General features: G+C 42.6%; 1 non-coding gene across 1 annotated transcript; it reads right to left on the reverse strand.

The window, feature by feature from the left end:
* Positions 1–800: 800 nt before the first annotated feature.
* On the reverse strand, positions 801–903 carry LOC149845514 (small nucleolar RNA R71). Its single transcript, XR_016430708.1, has one exon. It is a non-coding gene; the product is annotated as a small nucleolar RNA R71 (small nucleolar RNA).
* Positions 904–7,791: the final 6,888 nt, after the last annotated feature.

A 7,791-nucleotide genomic window follows, 5' to 3' on the forward strand; every position in this document is an offset into this window, starting at 1 on the left:
TTAACATAGTTAGTAAATATAGGATTCACATATTGTTCTTTTTAGGATTCACTTAATTATCATTCTGCAAGGAGCGATTAGACAGGTGGGTTTTAGAAAAACATAGTTTGTGATTTCCTGTATTTATTTGTTTTAGCATTTTAGAATAGTTTACTTTGTTATTTAATTATTTAGTATAGAATTCTGACATAGCTATATAGCATATTTGTTTGTAGTTACTGTTATTTGCTTATTTACATTTTAGTATCTGTGCTAGTTTAATTTTTTTAGTTAGGTCGTTTGCTTACATCTGGTCTTAGTACCAGTGTATGCAGGGTCGACGAGGTCTAGGAACCCCATTACACCCATTTGTTGACAACCCAGAGAGAATTTTACATTCTCATCGAAGTTCGACAACAATGGCTGACATGGATCCTCCACCTCCACCCCCAGTTCTTTCACGCCCTCTGCGGGAATACTTCATTCCCACAGACTATGTTCAGGCATCCTGCATTCGGAGACCCGATGTAGGAGCGCCACATTATGAGATTAAAGCCAGCATTATTCAAATGCTTCCATCCTTTTATGGCCTTAGTCATGAGGATCCCTACCGACACTTAGATGAATTCCTCGAAATCTGTTCTACTGTTAAGATACAGAATTTCGATGATGATGCGTTGAGGTTGACTCTATTCCCTTTTCATTGAAGGACAAAGCTAAGTATTGGCTAAAGTCCTTAGATTCTGTAGAAATAGAGTCCTGGGATCAGTTGCAACAGGAGTTTCTTCGGAAATACTTTCCCATTGGTCGCACGAACCAATATCGTAGAGCCATCACTAGCTTTTCAGAGCTAGATGGTGAGCGCTTTCATGAGACCTGGGAGAGAATGAAGGATCTCCTCAGGAAATGCCCCCATCATCAGGTGCCGAAATGGCAACTGGTGCAGAGTTTCTATGATGGATTGTCTGACAAGAATCGTCAGATGATCGACTCTTCATGCGGTGGAACATTCATGCTGAAGAGCGAGGACGAAGCATGGAGGCTATTTGATACATTGGCCGAGAATTCACTCCACCATGCTTCGAGCTCTCATTCTGATAGAGCCACACCCAGCATTCAGAAGAAAGCTGGTGTTCTTGAGATTGGTCCATCTACTGCACTACAGTGCAAAGTAGACATGATTGCTCAGAAGCTGGACCAGCTTCTCTCAGGACCATCCACTACACAGCAGGTGTGTACTCTTTGTGCTAGTCCGGCACACGAGATCACTGAGTGCCCTTCAGCAGCTCAGTACCCTAAATTTGTTCAAGAACAAGTTCAGGCAGCTCAGGGTTACGTCAGACCGCCAAATAACCCATTTTCATCGACATATAATCCGAGTTGGCGTAACCATCCCAATTTTTCATGGAAGAATCCACAGTCTTCTATACAGATGCCTTCTTCCTCTCAGCCAGTTCGGCAGCCATCTTTTACTCAGCCATTTCAAAGACCGAACTATGCTCAGTCTTCTTCTTCTTCAGTTCCTTCCCCGATTCAGCAGGAGTCTGCCCCGCAGACATCTTTTGAGGAGAGACTTCTCCAGGCATTCCAAGAGGTGAAAACCTCTAATCAGAACGCCTTCGAGAAGTGTAGCCAGATTTTGAGCTCGCATACGCAGTCCATTGCGAAGTTAGAGTCGCAAATGGGACAGTTAGCTGAGGCTATTAGTAGGAGACCCGAGGGTACATTGCCGAGTCAGGCTGTCATGAACCCGAAGGGTAAGGACCAGATGACTGGAGGCCTATTTCATACTGAGACACAGCAGCAGGCGAAATCAGTTATGGCCTTGAGGAGTGGACGTGAGTATCACGTCGAGAGCAGAGAGCGAGAGAGTAGAGAGAAGATAGAGGAGCCAGAGACCATTGTTTCACCTACGTCGGCTCAATCATCATCCCCATCCTGATCATCACCTTCATCATCTTTATCCTCAGAGAAGAAGAAGGATAGGAGTGAGCCTTCTCGCAAAGAGGAGGAGCCAGCAGAGTATATTCCCCCACCACCCTATCCCAAAGCATTAGAGTCTTCCGGTTATAGAGGGAAGCAAGGTGCGAAGATCCAGGACATGCTTGATATCTTCAAGCATGTGCAGATCAACCTACCTTTGCTCGATGCTATTCAGCAGGTGCCGGCTTATGCCAAATTCCTGAAGGAGCTATGTACGCAAAAGAGGAAATCCAGAGAGCGAGTTCCTAACAGGGTCCATCTGACTGAGCAGGTGAGTTCAGTACTTCAGCATCAGACACCACCAAAGCTCAAGGACCCTGGAGCCCCTATCATTGCTTGTACTATAGGGAACATCCGGATAGAACGCGCATTGCTCGATCTTGGAGCAAGCGTGAACATTCTGCCCGGATATTTCTTTGATTCTTTCGGGCTAGGTGAGATGAGATCGACTCCGATTACACTTTAACTGGCAGATCGTTCCGTCAAGGTACCGAGAGGTGTCTTGGAGGACGTGCTAGTTAAAGTGGATGACTTTTATTTTCCAGTCGATTTCATTATCCTTGATATGGAAGGAGTAGACAGCCAGCACCAGACTCCGATTATTTTAGGCAGACCATTCTTGGCGACTGCCAATGCATGCATCAACTGTAGGACCGGAATGGATCTCTCATTCGGCAATAGGAAGGTAAAGCTGAATATTTTCAATGCCGCAATGGGACCAGCAGGAGACATGGACTGCTTTCATGTAGACATTGCACAGGAGTTAGTGGAGGAGCAGCCCGAGTTGTACATTACTGAGGATTCTTTAGATTTGTACCATATAGAGAAGAATAGCTGTGTAGATAGTGTAGATGTGTCTAGAGTGTCGTCGAAGAGACCACCTTGGGGAGCGGTCAGGGAACCTCTTCCACCACTTGCGGAGACCCCCGCCAAATCGTCGATTGAGTCGCCTCCGAAACTTGAGTTGAAACCCTTACCAGATTCACTCAAGTATGCATACCTCGGAGATGATGAGACTCTGCCTGTGATCATCTCGTCCTTGCTCACTGAGGAGCAGGAACAGAGATTACTGACTATTCTTCGAGAGCACAAGGCAGCGATTGGATGGGGAGTTGCTGATCTAAAAGGGATTGATCCTTCATTCTGCATGCATAGGATCCATTGTAATGAGGAAATCAAGCCATTTAGGGATATGCAGAGAAGGCTAAATCCCAACATGGAGGAAGTGGTGAAGAAAGAGGTGGTGAAGTGGTTGGATGCTGGAATCATTTACCCTATTTCTGATAGTCAGTGGGTCAGTCTGATTCAAGTTGTGCCAAAGAAGTCAGGACTCACTGTGGTTGAGAATGAGAAGGGTGAGAGAATTCCGATGAGGACCACTACAGGATGGCGAGTCTGCATCGATTATAGGAAGTTGAATGTGGCAACTAGGAAAGATCATTTCCCATTGTCATTCATTGATCAGATCTTAGAGCGACTCGCAGGACAGAGCTACTACTGCTTTCTAGACGGATATTCAGGATACAATCAGGTAGCTGTCCATCCTGACGACCAAGAGAAGACCACGTTTACATGTCCTTATGGCACCTTCGCATTTAGACGTATGCCTTTTGGGCTTTGTAATGCCCCGGCTACTTTTCAGAGGTGCATGCTTGCTATCTTCTCGGACATGATTGATGATGTGATGGAAGTTTTTATGGACGACTTTTCTGTGTATGGCTCTTCTTTTGAAGATTGCCTCCACAAACTTGCTCGAGTACTGAGTAGGTGTGTGGAGACCAATCTCGTCCTGAGTTGGGAAAAGAGCCATTTTATGGTCCAGGAGGGGATTGTACTTGGACACATTGTGTCCAAGCGTGGTATTGAGGTTGACAGAGCGAAGGTGGAATCCATTTCTCGTTTGACTCCACCCACCTCTGTGAGGCAGATTCGATCATTTTTAGGGCATGCGGGATTTTACAGGCAGTTCATAAAAGATTTCAGCAAAATCTCTCGACCGCTTTGCACGTTATTGGAGAAAGACCAGCCCTTTGTTTTCGGTGAGGATTGTATGAAGGCCTTTGAGATTCTCAAAGAGGCCTTGATTACTGCACCTATTTTGAGACCTCCAGATTGGACTCTCCCATTTGAGATTATGTGCGATGCATCTGATTATGCTATGGGGGCCATTCTAGGACAATGCATTGATAGGAAGCCCTATGTGATCTACTATGCGAGTAGAACTCTGTCTGATGCACAGATGAATTATACTACGATAGCGAAGGAACTACTTGCGGTAGTTTTCGCATTGGATAAATTTAGGTCCTATTTACTCGGTTCGAAAGTGGTTGTCTATTCTGATCATTCTGCATTGAAATATTTGTTGAATAAGAAAGACACCAAACCGAGATTAATTCGTTGGGTCCTACTACTACAGGAGTTTGATCTCGAGATTCGAGATAAGAAGGGAAGCGAGAATGTAGTAGCAGACCATCTTTCCAGACTGATCGTGGAGACCACGCAGGATCAGAGACCGATCAGTGATTCTTTCCCCGACGAGCAGATCATGTCAGTCAGTACATCGCAGTTACCCTGGTTTGCAGATATTGTGAACTATCTGGTTTCGAGGCAGATACCTGAGCATTGGAACAAGAATGAGCGTGAGAGGTTCCTATCTCAGGTGAGGCACTATTATTGGGATGAACCGGAGTTGTTCAAATACTGTGCAGATCAGATCATTAGGAGATGCGTTCCGGAGGAGGAATACCAATCTATTTTGAATTTTTCCCATTCGTTAGCCTGTGGAGGGCATTTTAGTAGTAGGAAGACGGCTGCAAAGGTTTTGCAGTCAGGATTTTATTGGCCCACACTCCACAGGGACGCTCATGAGTTCTGTAGGCGATGCCTGCGATGTCAGCAGATTGGAAACATGTCCAAGAGGGACATGATGCCCTTGCTGCCGATTTTGATAGTCGAAATTTTTGATGTTTGGGGCATTGATTTCATGGGACCATTTCTGCCCTCATTCGGAAATTTATATATTCTGGTGGCGGTTGATTATGTGTCCAAGTGGGTCGAGGCTGTGGCCACCAAGACCAATGATCACAGAGTAGTGCTTAAGTTCATTAAGCACAACATTTTCAGTCATTTTGGAGTGCCACGTGCGATGATTAGCGATGGTGGCAAGCATTTTAGGAATGTTCAGATAGCTTCTCTGCTAAAAAGATATTCTGTCAATCATAGATTCACCACTCCATATCATCCGCAGACTAGTGGACAGGTTGAAGTGTCCAATAGGGAGATTAAGCGAATTTTAGAAAAGACAGTTCGTCCGGACCGCAAGGATTGGTCCCAGCGCTTAGATGATGCACTTTGGGCATATAGAACTGCATTTAAGACTCCCATTGGCATGTCCCCGTATCGCCTTGTATTCGGGAAAGCATGTCATCTTCCTGTCGAGTTAGAACATAGAGCGTACTGGGCTATCAAGAAATTAAATTTTGACCTCACCCAGGCTGGCAAAGAGAGAGCACTGCAGCTCTCAGAATTAGAGGAACTCAGGAATGATGCATATGAGAATGCCAAATTATACAAGGCTCGCACAAAAGCATTTCATGATAAGCATATTGTCAGAAAAGTGTTTGAGCCAGATCAGAAAGTGTGGCTATACAATTCTCGTTTACATTTATTCCCAGGGAAGTTAAGATCGAGATGGACAGGTCCATACATTGTAAAAGAAGTATTTTCCCATGGAGCAGTGACATTATTCGATCCTATGACCCAAGGTACATTCAAAGTAAATGGGCAAAGACTGAAGCCATTCATTTCAGATGCCTTACAGGATGGTGAGTGTGAGATAGTGCATCTCACGAAGGCATGAAGATTCGACCAGAGGGATGTATCATATGTACATTATTTATTTTTCATTTCAGAGTTTTTATTTATTTAGTATTTCATTTCACATGTGCTAATTTGTGTTTTGACGTATGCAGGATGAACTTAACAATTAGTGTATCAATTACCAGGTACAGAGAAGAGTTCTCAAAGAATTCAAGAATCAGAGGAAAATCAACTTCAAAAGCTCAGAGCAAATCAGGTTGTATCTATCCTTTCTCCCATATTTTTGTTAGCGTCTTTTAGTGTGCATTTGCATTACATTTTTATTCATTTTGTATGCCACTAGAGACAGTGTCATTCAAGCATGGGGGGGTGGTTTAGATGCATGCACACAAAAATACACAAATTTTTTTTGTATGACTGGTAATCAAAGTAGGCATTTAAGAACAAAGTGTAGCATATATGATTGTTTTTGGCATAATCTAACAGTTTAAAAATTTTTAAGCCCCATAAAATTTTTTTTTTTCTGAACTGAATCAAATATAGTAGTTGTTTATGAGATAATTCAAAGAAAAGATAGTTTTTGATTGTTAGAAAATTTTGAATCACTTTTGTATAAGTATGCACAGTATGTTTTGTGAAAGAAATAAGCAATGGAAAGATGTGTTTGAAAAATGAGTTTAAAAGAATAGAGTTACGTTTAGTTGTTGATGTCTTCGTGAATCCTAGTAGTAGAACTCAGACACGAGATGAAGTGTTTGAGTATCTTAACGAAAAGGATAACGAAGAAGATCATCTCTTGTCTAAGTCGATATATGTGGCCTTTGTAGTTCGAGTAAGTAGAATCTGAAGGGTGTTTTACATCTGGTGCCCCAAAGCCAGCTGGTTTGGGAGCCACCGGTTCGAAAGCTTGTTACATGGACTGCATAGAAAGCCTAAGAGATAGAGACATTGCACATGACAAGAGGAAGACTATACGTAAACTATTAGAATAGAAGGTCTAGTGACTCGAGCAATTAAGTCCGAGGGATACTCTGTATCTAGTGCCCTAAGGTCGGCCGACTTGGGAGTCACTGACCCAAAGCTCGCTACACGGGTCACGAAAACTGACTATTCGAAATAGTGCTCATACGAGAAGATTGCGCAAGAAATCAAAAGTTGAAAGAAAAAGAGAGAGTGAAAATGAAAAAAAAAAGATAATGTGCAAAATGAGAAAATTTTCATTGCTTAAGTATATATGTGCATTACTGTGCAGAAAATATACAAGTGAGAATAAATGAGTAAAACATGAGAATATTTGACTTTCGGAGAAAAATCATGAACTAGCTACAATATGAGAAAAGTGAAAGAAAAGAATTTTTACTATGGAGGCATGAGATTTTTAAACTTGTTTTGAGAATGTCAATTACAGGAAAGATTTGTTACAACTGCATTCTTAAGAGCCTAATATTTTTGAAAGATCATCCTTGCATTTTATTGATGTTTGTGGGTAGCATCGCTGCAAACCCTCACGAGACCTTACTCGTCCACTAGTGTAAGCTAGGGGTTTAAAGGGCTTGTTGCATACGCTAAATGCAACCGTGATTCCTACGAAAGTGAGTTAGTATTATGCATTCATGCTTAGCATTTCTTGTCTTCAGTGCATATCATGATTAGGGTTTGTTAAGGGACTAACAAACATTCAAGCATGGGGGTATTTGATGATGCATGAATTGCACATCATGTAAACAAGTTTTTCATGCATTTTGTGTCAAGTTTAAGGTTTTAAACCCATGTTTAGATGTGTTTTGATAGTAAGGGGCTATGGTTCGAATTTCAGAAAAATCAGAGTTAAAATGAGAGAGTTATGGCTATTTCAGTGTTTGGGCACGGATTTCGAGGTGAATCGGATCCATATCCGACCCAATTAGGTCAATTGGACCTTGGATCAACTCTTTAAAAGTCCAAAACCCAACCCATACGCCTATCCAGATCCATTTCAAAAAGTTTTTCTGAAAACCCCCCAAAAAGAGG

Source organism: Nuphar pumila, chromosome 2, assembly GCF_984573655.1.
Source record: "Nuphar pumila chromosome 2, dmNupPumi1.hap1.1, whole genome shotgun sequence".
Lineage (NCBI taxonomy): Eukaryota > Viridiplantae > Streptophyta > Magnoliopsida > Nymphaeales > Nymphaeaceae > Nuphar > Nuphar pumila.